Source organism: Papio anubis, chromosome 9 (assembly GCF_008728515.1).
Source record: "Papio anubis isolate 15944 chromosome 9, Panubis1.0, whole genome shotgun sequence".
Lineage (NCBI taxonomy): Eukaryota > Metazoa > Chordata > Mammalia > Primates > Cercopithecidae > Papio > Papio anubis.
Window position 1 is genome coordinate 105,045,690 of NC_044984.1, and position 15,253 is coordinate 105,060,942.

A 15,253-nucleotide genomic window follows, 5' to 3' on the forward strand; every position below is an offset into this window, starting at 1 on the left:
CACCAGAAGTCACATAAGTGCCATTTGTCAGGGCAAGGCAACGAGCCCAGCTGGTGACATTTGGAGTTGGTGCCCAGCGCTGCTGTGAACATCTGACTGTGGAGGTCAGGGTGGCTCTTGCTGGAGTCCACAGGACTTTGGGCTACTCCAGGGCAGGGCGCATCATCGGAATGACATTTAGAGTAGAAATATGAAAGACAGCAATTCATTCAGCAGACAAATATTTATGGAGTATCTACTCCATGCCAGGCATTGTTCTAGACAGGGAAGCAGGGGGTGATCAAGACAGACAAGGCTTTTCTCTATGGAGAGTCATTTAGTAAGTCAGACGGATGGTAAGCAAAGATGCAAATAAAAAATGTCAGCTTCTGATAAGTGCAGTGGAGAAAAATAAACAAGGAAAAAAGCCCAAATTCTACTGTGTTCGTTTTCTTAGTATATGCCAAAAAATGATCTAATTGAATCCCCAAGACAATCCTAGGAATTATGTCCTATTCCTATCATCCCGATTTACAGATGAAGAAAGTGAGGCACAGAGAGGCTAGGGTGGTTGCTGAAGGTCACACAGCCAGGAAATTACAGAGCCAGGGCTGGAACTCAGGACAGCCTGAAACTACAGCCCTCGTTCATATTCAGTAAAACCCATCAGTGAACCCCCACAGCATTCACATCCCTGGCACATACCAGGCACATATCAATGTGGAACCCAGTGGAATGATTGAAATGTGTCTCTGCCCACAATAAAGTGCCATAATTTTCCACAGCAAAATGGCAGGTGTGTTAACCTCTTGCAACATCATCAGGGCTGGAGGAGGACTTCAGACTGAGCTGGGACATGGGGAAAGCCTCTGTCCCCAGCCTGTTTTCTGCTGGGCAACTCCCCTCCAGAGTTCAGTTCTGCTGGCACATGCCTAAGTGATTAGCTGGCTCTGAGCCTGAGCATGGCATAGCTCACCAGGGTGGGCCTGCGCCACTCCCAGGAACCAGCAAACAGCTCATGGAGGAAAGCACTGATTCCCTATTCACCTTTTCCTGCCATTATCAGCACTAGTAGCTTTCCAAAGATCAGTTGATATAAGCATCTTGTCAGAAAGGATACAGCCTAATAAATGGAATGTCCCTTCCCCTCTCTAGGCCTCAGTTTGCCTATCTGTAAAATGAGAAGAGTGGATTAAAGTGCACTTTTCAAACTGTCTTTCCTGGCTCCACAGAGCTTTCTTAGGGGGCTGCTGAAGATGATGGGGAGCTGATGATTAGAAGAGAGTGGCTGTGGCCAAAATATTGGAAACCCAATAGTGTCTCTGAGGATACTTAGACTTTGAGGGGGGATCCCAGTGCCTGAAGGGACCTGGCTGATAATACGAAAGAATTCAGCCTCTGGGTAGGGACTGGAGCAAACTGAGCCCACGTTTCATCCAAGGGGGTGGCCACTTCTCAGCTCCAGTCCCCTGGGGCCACTTGTGGCCACATCCTCTGAGTTTTTGGTAAAACTTGAACATATGGATTTTTGTGTGAAATGTTCCAATTTTAAAAAGTCGGTCATGAACTCAAAATCTTCTAAAACAGTGTGAGGCAGACAAAGTATATCTGTGGGTTACATTTGGCCCTAGGCCAGCAATTTGGAACTCTGTTCTAGAAGGCTGGGGATGAACTTTATTCTCTCCTTCCTTGCAATTTAATGAGCATTAGGATTGTGGTTAGATGACTGAAAGAAGTGTTGGTGGCCAGGCGCAGTGGCTCACCCACTTTGGGAGGCCGAGGTGGGTGGATCATTTGAGGCCAGGAGTTTGAGACCAGCCTGGACAATATAATGAAACACCATCTCTACTAAAAATACAAAAACTAGCTGGTCATGCTGGTGGGCGCCTATAATCCCAGCTACTCCAGAGGCTGTGGCATGAGAATTGCTTAAGCCCGAGAGGTGGAGGCTGCAGTGAGCTGAGATTGTGCCACTGCACTGCAGCCTGGGCAAAACAGTGAAACTCTGTCTCAAAAAAAAAAAAAAAAAAAAAAAAGGGAAAGAAGTGTTGAGTGTTGGTGATGAGGTTTGCCTGCAAATCTAGACCTCCCTGGACATTCCGGGGGTTTTATACAAAGGAGGGAACCATGGGGAAAAAGTATGGGTGAATGCTCTTTGACAACATCCACAGTTCTATCTTGGCGTCCTGTGGTGTTACCAGCAGACACTGGTATTCTTTTGGGCAACGTTTGTCAAGGCCCTACTGGGTGTCAGGCACTGTGTGAGAAGCTGGGGACATAGCCGTGAATGAGCCAGGCTCACTCCCTGTCCTCATGGAGCTCCCAGTCTAGAGAAAGACACAGACGGGAACAGATAAACCATTTGGGGAGGATAATTTCAGAGAGTGGCAATTTTATGAGAATATTAGAAAGGGTCATGTGACCACACAGGCGGACTCTGAGGATTTGACATTTGAGTCAAGATGTGAAGGATGAAGAAGAGAAAGTCATGGGAAGGATGGCATAGGGGAAGTATATTCCTGACAGAAGGACCACCAAGTGAAAAGGCCCTGAGGCAGGAACAATCTTCCAGTGTTGGAGGAATGGGAAAAAAGCCAGAGTGGCTGGAGTGCAATGTGAAGGGTAGAAGAGTGTCCCAAGTGGGGGTTGGAAGGCCGGGCGCAGTGGCTCACGCCTGTAATCCTAGCACTTTGGAAGGCCAAGGCAGGCAGATCACCGGAGGTCAGGAGTTTGAGACCAGCCTGGCCAACATGGTGAAACCCTGTCTCTACTAAAAATACGAAAATTAGCCGGGAGTGGTGTCAGGGGACTGTAATCTCAGCTACTTGGGAGGCTGAGGAAGGAGAATCGCTTGAACCCGGGAGGTGGAGACCACAGTGAGCTGAGATCGCACTATTGCACTCCAGCCTGGGTGACAGAGAGACTCTATCTCAAAAAAAAAAAAAAAAAAAAGAAGAAGAAGAAGAAGGTGGGGATTGGAGAAGTGGCTAGAGGCCAGATTGCTCAGAGTTTTTTGTTTGTTTGTTTTGTTTTGTTTTCCGCTCTTGTTGCCCAGGCTGGAGTGCAATGGCACGATCTTGGCTCATTGTAACCTCCACCTCCCAGGTTCAAGTGATTCTCCTGCCTCAGCCTCCCAAGTAGCTGGGATTACAGTCACCTGCCACCACGCCCCGGCTAATTTTTGTATTTTTAGTAGAGACAGGGTTTCACCATGTTGGCCGGGCTAATCTCAAACTCCTGACCTCAGGTGATCTGCCCCCGTCGGCCTCCCAAAGTACTGGGATTACAGGCGTGAGCCACCACGTCCGGCTGACTCAGGGTCTTATAAACCACAAGAAGACATTTGGATTTTATTCTAAGCTTAACGGGAAGTCACTGCAGGATTTTAGGTAGAGGAGTAACATGATCTGATTTCACTTTTTTTTTTTTTTAGAGACAGGGTCTTGCCCTGTTGCTCAGGCTAGAGTATAGTGGTGACATCATGGCTCACTACAGCCTTGATCTCTAGGCTCAAGTGATCCTCTTGCCTCAGCCTTCCAGGTAACTGGGACTACAGGTGCACACCACCAGACCCAGCAAATTTTTAAATTGTTTGTGGAGACAGTGGTCTTGCTATGTTGCCCAGGCTGGTCTTGAGCTCCTGAGCTCAAGCAGTTTGCCCGCCTCCTCCTCCCAAAGTGCTGGGATTACAGGCATTAGCCACTGCGCCCAACCTGATTTCATGGTGTGTGTGTTTTGTTTGTTTGTTTGTTTGTTTGTTTGTTTTGAGGTGGAGTCTCGCTCTGTCGCCCAGGCTGGAGTTCAGTGGTGCGATCTCGGCTCACTTGCAAGTTCCGCCTCATGGGCTCGTGCCATTCTCCTGCCTCAGCCTCCTGACCAGCTGGGAATACAGGCGCCCGCCACCATGCCCGGCTAATTTTTTTGTATTTTTTTTAGTAGAGACGGGGTTTCACCATGTTAGCCAGGATGGTCTTGAGCTCCTGACCTCGTGATCTACCCGCCTTGGCCTCCCAAAGTGCTGGGATTACAGGCGTGAGCCGTCGCACCTGGCCATTTTTTTTTTAAATAAACTTTTTATTTTGGAATAGTTTTAGGTTTACTGAAATGTAGCAAAGATAGTACAAAGAATTCCCATATGCCTTTAGGTTTCCCCTTAATGTTAACATCAACAGCCAAGGCATTGCTCATAATTATTTCCTAACACCTAAATCATAAAGAAATGGTGGATCAGGCTGGGTGTGGTGGTTCATGCCTGTAATCCCAGCACTTTGGGAAGCTGAGATGGGTGGATCGCTTGAACCCAGGAGTTTGAGCCTAGGCAACATGGCAATACCCCAGCTCTACAAAAAATACAAAAAATTAGCTGGACTTGGTGGCGTGCGCCTGTAAGTCCCAGCTACTCAGGAGGCCGAGGCAGAAGAATTGCTTGAGCCCTGGAGGTTGAGGCTGCAGTGAGCTGTGACTGCACCGTTGCATTCAAGCTGGAGCAACAGAGTGAGACCCTGTCTCCCACACAAAAAAGAAATGATGGATAATAAAATATCACATCTCATATAACCCAGTGAGTATCTTCTTCTAAATAAGGTCCGACTGTGTGTGTGTGTTTTAAGAGATGAGGGTTTTTGTTTTGTTTTGTTTTTGTTTTTGTTTTTTTTTTTGTGACGGAGTTTCACTCTTATTGTCCAGGCTGGAGTACAATGGCGCGATCTCATCTCACTGCAACCTCCGCCTCCCGGATTCAAGTGATTCTCCTGCCTCGGCCTCCTGAGTAGCTGGGATTACAGGCATGCACCACCATGCTCAGCTAATTTTATATTTTTAGTAGAGACGGGGTTTCTCTATGTTGATCAGGCTGGTCTCGAACTCCTAACCTCAAGTGATCCACCCACCTTGGCTCCCAAAGTACTAGGATTATAGGTGTGAGCCACCGCACCCGGCCAAGATCAGATTTTACTGTGGTGCCCAGGCTGGACACGAACTCCTGGACAGTTACTTCCTACCCAAGTAACTGTGATTACATGTGCACACCTCCATGCTTAGCTCTGATTGCATTTTGTTTGTTTGTTTGAGATGGAGTCTTACTCTGTCACCCAGGCTGGAGTGCAATGGCATGATCTCGGCTCACTGCAACCTCTGCCTCCCAGGTTCAAGCGATTCTCCCACCTTGGCCTCCTTAGTAGCTGGGATTATAGGCACCTGCCATCATACCTGGCCAATGTTGGCCTGGCTGGTCTTGAACTCCTGACCTCAGGTGATCCTCCCACCTTGGCCTCCCAAAGTGCTGGGATTACAGGCGTGAGCCACCACACCTGTGCTTCCGTGAGGAGAATGGACTGTAGTTGAGAAGGAGAGGAAGCTATGAGATGAGAGAGCAGGCTGTTGAAAAATGTGGCTTTAACCAGGAGCGGTGGCTCACACCCGTAATCCCAGCACTTTGGGAGGCTGAGGCGGGCAGATCACTTGAGGTCAGGAGTTTGAGGCCAGCCTGGCCAACATGGCTAAACTCATCTCTATTAATAATACAAAAATTAACCAGGCGTGGTGGTGGGCGCCTGTAATCCCAGCTACTCCAGAGGCTGAACCAAGATTTCACCACTGCACTCCATCCTGGGTGACAGAGTAAAATTGTGTATCAAAAAAAAAAAAAAAAAAAAAAAAAAGTGGCTTTACTGCTGAGTCTCAGTTTTCTCATCTGCAAAATGGGGACATTATTACCCATCTCAGAATGTGATTGTGAGAATGTATCTTCCAATGTACTTAGGGTGCTAATAGGAATAATGATGATAATAACAGTGATAATAGCTGGCATTTATTGAGTGTTTTCTGTGTGCCAGTCTCTATGCTCATGACCTTTCATGCACGCTCATTTTATTTTATTTTTGAAATGAAGTCTCACTCTGTCACCCAGGGTGGAATGCAGTGACATGATCTCCGCTCGCTGCAACCTCTGCCTCCTGGGTTCAAGCGATTCTCCTGCCTCACCCTCCAGAGTAGAGAGTAGCTGGGAGGACAGGCATGCACCATCACACCTGGCTAATATTTTTTTTTTTTTTTTTTTTTTTTAGTAGAGATGGGGTTTTGGCATGTTGGCCAGGCTGGTCTTGAATTACTGACCTCAGGTGATCCACCTGCCTCGGCCTCCCAAAATTCTGGGATTACAGGCGTGAGCCACCATGCCTGCCCTGATTTTATTTATTTATTTATTTATTTTGTAGAGACAGTCTCACTATGTTGCCCAGGCTGATGTTGAACGCCTGGGCTCAAGCAATCCTCCCGTCTCAGCCTCCCAAAGTGCTGGGATTATAGGCGTGAGCCACTGCGCCCTTCCTGCATGCTCATTTTAATCTTCACACTATTTTAGGGGTTAGGTTTCGCCAGGGGAAATAACTATAATCCCAGCACTTTGGGATTTTGAGACGGGGGTCCCTCTTTTGCCCAGGCTGGAGTGCAGTGGCCGGATCTCAGCTCACTGCAAGCTCCGCCTCCCGGGTTTACGCCATTCTCCTGCCTCAGCCTCCCGAGTAGCTGGGACCACAGACGCCCGCCACCTCGCCCGGCTAGTTTTTTGTATTTTTTAGTAGAGACAGGGTTTCACCATGTTAGCCAGGATGGTCTCGATCTCCTGACCTCGTGATGCGCCCGTCTCGGCCTCCCAAAGTGCTGGGATTACAGGCTTGAGCCACCGCGCCCGGCCCAGGGGAAATAATTTATAACCCAGCTAGGGAGGGCCAGAGCCAGGATTTGAACCCAGGGAATCTGACGTCACACTTCTTCCTCCAAACACAGAAGCTGTGTTCTTAGGGATCAGGGAGAGCAGATTCTTTGGGATGTTCCCAGGAGCCTTCTTGGAGGAGGGGGATTTAGATGGATTGTTTAAAACCTCTTGCACCGGCCTTGGCCTTCACAGAGCCTTCATTGTCATTTGGTATGTCTTTCTTTGAGAAGGCCCCAAATATACTTTCATCTGGACTTATCCAACAGAGAAACTAGGATGATTATCGCTTTGCTAAATGTTTCTTAGCATCACAAAATGACTCACTCTGTGGTCGGGAAAGCAACAAGCTGTCCCAGCATCTGGAGGGTGGATCGCACTGCCATTTGGAACAAAGTCTGGCAAAGGGAGGCTCGCTTTAGAGCAGGGATTGTTGACCTGGGCATTATTGACATTTTGGGCTAGATCATTCTCTGTTGTGCGGGTTCTGTCCTGTGTACTACATGGTATTTAGCGGCATCCCTGATCTCTACCCACCGGATACAAGTAGCATGTCCTCTTCTCCAATTACGACAATACAAGATATCTTCTGGCCAGTGTGGTGGCTCACACCTGTAATTCCAGCACTTTGGGAGGCCAAGGTGAGAGGATTGCTTCAAGCTCAGGAGTTTGAGACTAGCCTGAGCAATGTAGTGAGACCCCATTCCTTAAAAAATATGTTTTGGCTGGGCACAGTGGCTCATGCCTGTAATTGCCACACTTTGGGAGGCCAAGACAGGTGGATCCCTGAGGTGAGGAGTTCGAAACCAGCCTGGCCAACATGGTGAAACCCCATCTGTACTAGAAATACAAAAATTAGCTGGGGTTGGGGGTGGACGCCTGTAGTCCCAGCTACTCGGAAGCCTGAGGCAGGAGAATCACTTGAACCCGAGAGGTGGAGGTTGCAGTGAACTGAGATAGCACCACTGCACTCCAGCCTGGGCAACAGAGTAAGACTCCATCCAAAAAAAAAAGAAAAGAAAAAACATTGTAATGAACTATTTAGAACTTGGAGCAAAGTACAGCTTGGTAATGAAAAAAATGTAATGAACTATTTAAAGCTTAGAGTAAAGTACTTCCATATAGATACCCCTATTCACACTCCAGAGATTCCAAATGTTAACATTTGGCCATATTTAGTTTTTTTTTATTTCTTTTTTTTTAGGTAAGAAAGGAAATGAAGTATTATGGCTGACACTCTTTTTTTGTTTTTGGGATGGAGTCTTGCTCTGTCGCCCAGGCTGGAGTGCAATGGTGCGATCTTGGCTCACTGTAACCTCCACCTCCCAGGTTCAAATGATTCTCCTGCCTCAGCCGCCCAAGTAGTTGGGATTACAGGTGCCCGCCACACCTGGATAATTTTTATATTTTTAGTAGAGACTGGGTTTTGCCATGTTGGTCAGGCTGGTCTTAAACTCCTGACCTCAAGTAATCTACCCACCTCGGCCTCCCACAGTGCTGGGATTACAGGCGTGAGCCACTGTGCGCAGCCAACTCTCTTTGAATCCCTTCTCCATCCTATTCGCTTCCCCTTTCCTTCCCCGGAGGTAGCACCAGGCAGCCTAAGATTGTTGTGTAGGTGACTATGTTTGCACTAGGTTACAACATCTAATAAGCAAACTAACAGTCAACAAGGAAGAAAACCAACAGCCTTAACCCTCAGGGGCAGGTGGAATGAGTTTTCATGAAGCCAGATTTATTTTGTTTAAAAGACCAGCTTTGATTCTGAGAGCAGGACATTCTGACTTTATTTATATTAAAATGTCCTTCCAGGTAAGAAGGGTGGTAATAGTGAGAGATAGCTATTTTTTAAATGTCCCATTTGGCAAAAGAAAAAAATCCAATCATAGGATGACAGAGAAATAACTTGCAGCATGTTTAGGCAATGACGGAAAGAAAGGAAACCGAGCTATGTGGATCAATGTGGATCCATCTCAAAGCTAATATCATCAGAGCAAAAGCCAGCTGGGGGAAGAATTTGGGCTGGATGGTGCTACTTATATAAAAGTTTAAAATGGGAAAACAATATTACATATTTAGGGCAGGGTTTTTCAAACTTTTGGGGGGCCGCAATGTGCTTTAAGAAAGATATTTTAGGTGTGGCATGGTGGCTTATGCCTGTAACCCCAGCATTTTGGGAGGCCAAGGCGGGCAGATCATTTGAGGTCAGGAGTTTGATACCAGCCTGGCCAACATGGCGAAACCAGTCTCTATGAAAAATACAAAAAAATTAGCTGGCACGTACCTGTAATCCCAGCTACTCAGGAGGCTGAGGCAGGAGAATCACTGGAACCTGGGAGACAGAGGTTGTGGTGAGCCAAGATCCCAGCCACTGCACTCCAGCGTGGGTGACAAAGCTAGACTCTGTCTCAAAAAAAAAAAAGAAAAAAAAAGAAAAACATTTTAGCCTGGGCATGGTGGCTTATGCTTGTAATCCCAGCACTTTGGGAGGCCGAGATGGGAGAATGGCTTGAGGCCAGGAGTTTGAGACCCGCCTGGTCACCATAGTGAGATCCCATATCTATTTAAAAAAAATAATAATATGAACCAGGCACGGTGGCTCACGCCTGTCATCCCAGCACATCGAGAGGCTGAAGTGGGCAGGTCACTTGAGGTCAGGAGTTTGAGACCAGCCTGGCCAACATGGTGAAACCCTGTCTCTGCTGAAAAGACAAAAATTAGCCAGGCATGGTGGGCGCCTGTAATCCCAGCTACTCAGGAGGCTGAGGCAGGAGAATCTAAAAAAACACACCTATTTGGAGCCTGGCAACATAGTGAAACCCTGACGCTACCAAAAAAAAAAAAAAAAAAAAAAAAAAATTGGCTAAAAGTGGTGGCCCACACCTGTAGTCCTAAGTACTCAGGAGGCTGAGGCAGGAGGCCTTAAGCCCAGGATGTGGAGGCTGCAGTGAACTGTGATTGTGCCACTGCACTGCAGTGTGGGCAACTGAGACCCTGTCTCAAAAAAAAAAAAAAAGAATATGTCCATCCTTTCACCTGTTGGCAGGCATTTGGGTTATTTCCAGTGTTTGTATTATCTATCATTTTAATGCCTGAGATAGTTTATCAAAAAATGAATATACAATTTGAGAGGGTTTCCAAAAAGAAAAGAAACAAAAAAGCAAAGGGAAAAGAAAACACAACAAACAAACAAACACAATAAATACATCCTGTTACAAACCCCTCCCCCCATACACACACACACACACACACACACATTATTCTGGCAATTTTCCTGGTGTCCAATCCTCAAGTAAAGTCTTCCTTGCCAGCACTCTGGAAAACTACTGAATGCTGTCCACAGCGGAAGTTGATGATCGGCCACTGGGCAGGGAAACCAGTGGTCCCCAGAGACCATCTAGGTTTCTGTACTGACCTGGCCTTCTCTCCTAGGAAATATTGATCAAAATAAAGGGGCTATTGGCTCAGCTTAGAAAGCTGTCTTTAGATTTCAGATTTGTGCAGCCTGGAACATCTAGCCATACAGTTCCCTTGCTGGGCATCTAAGCACCACATTGATGGTTTCTGGAATAAGTGCTTTCCACTATCCCTTCCATCTGCCCACACACTGGCCTGCACCCAACCCTGCAGGGAAGCTCCATCCAGATTTTAGAGCTCTCCAGAGCCAAAAACAGGCTTCCAGGGCCTGCTCAGGGCAAACTGTGTTTTCTGCTTATGCGTGTTCAAACTCCTTCTCCTTCTCCTCCTTCTCCTTCTTCTTCTTTTTAAAAGCAGGGTCTCTTTGTATTGCCCAGGCTGTAGTGTAGTGGTATGATCTTGGTTCACTGCAGCCCCAACCTCCCGGGCTCAAGCAATCCTACTACCTCAGCCTCCTAAATAGCTGGGACCACAGGCACGTGACAATACACCCTGTAAGTTTCAAAAGTTTTTTTTGTAGAGAAGGGGTCTCACTCTGTTGCCCAGGCTGGTCTCGAACTCCTGGGCTCAGGTGATCTTCCTGCCTCAGCCTTCCAAACTGCTGGGATTACAGGCATGGCCTCATGTTCTTATATTCTTATAGCCTTGAAATTAGAATAAAATCATGGTCTTAGAGCCAGCTGGGAAACTAAGGCTAACCCTAGTGAGGCCAGAGGCTGTGAGTGGGCCCAGAGCAGGCAGCTCTCATCTCTGGCTGCCCACTCTCTGGCTTAACCTCGGAAGACCATTCTCTACCACTTCCAAGTCTTGTTTGGCTGCATTTGGCTCAGCCAGGTTCTTGCCAGTTACATGGAATCAGACTACTGGAATCAAACTCCAGTCCTGTCCCCTTAGTGACTGGGTGACTTTGGGCAAGTGATGTGACATCTCCAAGCTTCAGTTTTGTCATCTGTAAAGACAGTACAGGATGGAATGAAATAATGTGAGGGGGTGCTTCGCCTAGACCAGACACATAATATGGGGATTGTATTTTCCGTATTTTCTAAAATTAGCCATGACAATATTTCCAGTCTCACATGTTCTTCTAGAACCTTACTGCTCCCCTAGCAAGAGATGGAATCTATGGTCCCTCCCCTTACCTGCGGGATGGGGTGCAGTGGAAGCGATGCTATGTAGCTTCAGAGACTTGGTCTCAGAGTGCAATATAGCTTCCATCCAGCTTTCCCATTTTCTTGGGACACTTGCTCCTGAACCCTGCTGCTGTGCTGGGAGGAGGCCAAGGTCACATGAAGAATGTTTGCATAGGTGACCTACGTGACAGCCCCAGGTGAGGTCCCAGTTAACAACCAGCATCCACCAGCATTGCACATGTGAGTGAAGAATTTTTAGATGACTTTAGCACCCTTCAAACCCCTCATGGGATGCTGAGCAGGACAGATGAGCTTTCCCCACAGAGTCCTGCTAAAATTACAGATATGTGAGCTCAATAAATAACTGGTATGGCTTTAAGCCACTAAACATCCAGGTGTTTTGTTATGCACAATAGATGAGGAGAACACACAAAGGTCACAATAACCCTCGGTGCATCTCTCCATGCCTCTCTCTTGCTCACACTTTGCACTCCCTATCCAGCAGTAAATCAAAATACATTCCAAATCCAACCCCCACCTTCACCTTTTTTTTTTCCCTTTGAGACAGAGTCTCACTTTGTCGCCCAGGCTGGAGTGCAATGGCGCAATCTTGGCTTACTGCAACCTCCGCCTCCCAGGTTCAAGAGATTCTCCTGCCTCAGCCTCCCGAGTAGCAGGATTACAGGTGCCCGGCTAATTTTTGTATTTTTGGTAGAGACGGGGTTTCACCATGTTGACCAGGCTGACCTTGAACTCCTGACCTCAAGTGATCCACCCTCTTCGGCCTCCCAAAATGCCGGGATTACAGGCATGAGTCACGGCGCCTGGCCTAAATCCAACCCCTTTAAGTCCAAGCCACCATCATCTCTTGCTGGGAGGACTAAATGATTTCTCCTCTTGCCTGCCTACTCTTTTCTCCATGCACAGCCCAGAACGATCTCTAAGAAACAGAAATAAGAGGTCACTCCCTGCTCCAAAGCTCCAATGGCTTCTTGTCAAACTTGGAATAAAATCCAAACTCCTGACTGTGACCTACAAAAGTCAGTGGAAGAAGAAGGAGAAGGAGAAGGAGAAGGAGAAGGAGAAGAGAGAAGAGAGAAGAGGGAAGAGAGAAGAGAGAAGAGGGAAGAGGGAAGAGGGAAGAAGGAAGAAGGAAGAAGGAAGAAGGAAGAAAGAAGAAAGAAGGAGAAGGAGAAGGAGAAGGAGAAGGAGAAGAGAGAAGAGAGAAGAGGGAAGAGGGAAGAAGGAAGAAGGAAGAAGGAAGAAAGAAGAAGAAGGAGGAGGAGAAGGAGGAGAAGAAGAAGGCCCTGATTTATAGCTTTTGGCAGTTTTCATGGTTTTAATACTCCCGTCACAATCAATTTCAAGCTTACCAATTTCAGGCAGCAGCATCCTGCTCTGCAGAACCAGGGGAGTCTCTGACTCATCTCCAGCCTCAAACTCTTCCACCTTCTCCTTGCTCCTGCCTTGAGCCACACTGGCCTTGCTGTGCCTGAAACATCCCAAACAAACCCCAGTCCTCGAGCCATTCCTTCCACAGGAATGCTCTTCCCCAGCTATTTATTCTCAACTGTCACCCTGGCAAAGAGGGTTTCCCTGACCACCGGAATAAAATGCTCCCTAGCCCTCAACCCTTCCATCACACTTTTTCTTTTTGAAACAGGGTCTGGTACTGTCACCCAGACTGGAGTGCAGAGGCATGATCAGGGTTCACGGTAACCTTAACCACCCAGGCTCAAGTGATTCTGCAGCCTCAGCCTCCTGAGTAGCTGGAACCACAGGCATAGAGCACTGCACCCGGCTAATTTTAAAATTTTTGGGCCAGGCCCGGTGGCTCATGCCTGTAAACCCAGCACTTTGGGAGGCCCAGGCAGGCAGATCACTTGAGATCAGGAGTTCGAGACGAAACTGGCCAACGTGGTGAAACCCCTTCTCTACTAAAGAAAATTAGCTGGGTGTGGTGGCACATGCCTGCAATCCCAGCTACTCAGGAGGCTGAGGCAAGAGAATCCCTTGAATCCCGGAGGCAGAGGTTGCAGTGAGCTGAGATTGCTCCATTGCACTCCAGCCTGGGCAACAAGAGTGAAAAATGCTGTGTCAAAAAAAAAGACAAGAGTCTCACTATGTTGTTCAGGGTGGTCTCGAACTGCTGGGCTCAAGCAATCCTCCTGCCTTGGTCTCCCAAAGTACTGGGATTGTGGGTATCAGCCACTGCACTCAGCCCCCTTCCAATTTTTGTATTTTTCTGCATGTGATTCTTCACTGCCTGACATTGTGTTATGTCTTCGATTGCCTGTTTTCTGTTTCCATGTGGGTGGGGATTTTTGTCTCCTTGCTATTCTTGCTTTTGTGCCTGGGTCCGTGCCTGGCACATACAAGGTATTCAGTAAAAAATTATTGAATAGGCCAGGCAAGGTAGCTCATGTCTATAAATCCCAGCACTTAGGGAGGCCGAGGTGGAAGAATGGCTTCAGGCTAGGAGCTCAAGACCAGCCTAGCAACATAGTGAGACCCAGTCTCTACAAAAAAATTTAAAATTAGCCAGGTGGGGTGGGTGCACTGTATGTAGTACCAGCTACTCACGAAGCTGAAGCAGGAGGATCGCTTGAGCCCAGAAGTCGAGAATACGGTGAACAGTGATCACGCTGCTGCTCTCCAATCTGTGTGATAGAGTGAAACTCTGTTTCTAAAACAACAACAACAAAAAAAGTTGAATAAACATAAACAAATGGGTGAGGTGCAGTGGCTCACACCTGTAATCCCAGCACTTTGGGAGGCCTAGGTGGATGGATCATGAAGTCAGGAATTTGAGACCAGCCTGATCAACATGGTGAAACCCCGTCTCTACTAAAAATATAAAAATTAGCCAGGTGTGGCGGGCACCTGTAATCCCAACTACTTGGGCGGCTGAGGCAGGAGAATCATTTGAACCTGGGAAGTGGAGGTTACAGTGAGCCAAGATCGCACCATTGCACTCCAACCTGGGCAACAGAGCGAGAATCCGTTTCAAAAACAAAAAACAAAAAACAAAACAAAAAAACCAATGAACAAACAAATTAAAGCTATTAATGTTATAGTTGTAAAATGAGGATAATAGTTGGGGAAGAATTGAATGAAGTGATTCAGGTAAGTGCTTAACACAGCACTGGGCTCCCAGTGGGTATGCATGGAAACCTTGCTATTCACCTCACATCACAGGCCTAGCGGGGCCCAGGAGCTGATGCCTGTTTCTGGGAGGAAGAAAGGCCATTTGTGGACTGTTTCATGAGGCAGAACAGGCCTCTGTCTGGTCCAAGAATGTCCATCACTGCAGCCACTGGGGCAAGGGACAGTCTGTCTTTGACTTTGCTGCTTTATAGACTAAGCAAGAGAGAGCACCCGAGGGAGTTAGGGCTAGAAAAAAAAAATCTTGATTATTTTGACAGTGAGAGTGGGAGAGGGAAACAAATGGCTCTTTATTGATTTAATTTTCCAAAGTCCAAAATCAGCATGGCAACATCACCAAGGGAAATACAAATTAAAAGAATAATCATCCCTCTCCTTTCATACTCTATTTATTTGTTGTTGTTTATTTCTTTGTTTTGTGTTTATGTTTAAAGATAAAAACAAAGTCCTGATATTTTAGTGATAGTTATTCAAATATTTATAGATGAAATGACATGACGTCTGGGATCAGCTTCAAAATAACCTGTTGGGTTTTCCAGAAACAGGCACTGAGATGGAGCTTGAGGTGCAAGATGTATGACAGGCTTTGAAAATATACAACGATTTATTTATTGTTCAGTGCAAAAAGTCACGTTACAGAGCAGTATATAAGTCATAAACCTGTTTGCGTAAAATAAAAAAAGTATGAGGTGGTTATATATCCTTGTCTAGGAGAAAATTTCTGGCAGGGGGCTGGGCACAGTGGCTCACACCTGCAATCCCGGCGCTTTGGGAGGCCAAGGCAGGTGGATCACTTGAGCCCAGGTTTTCAAGACCAGCCTGGGCAACATAGCGAGACCCTGTCTCTATA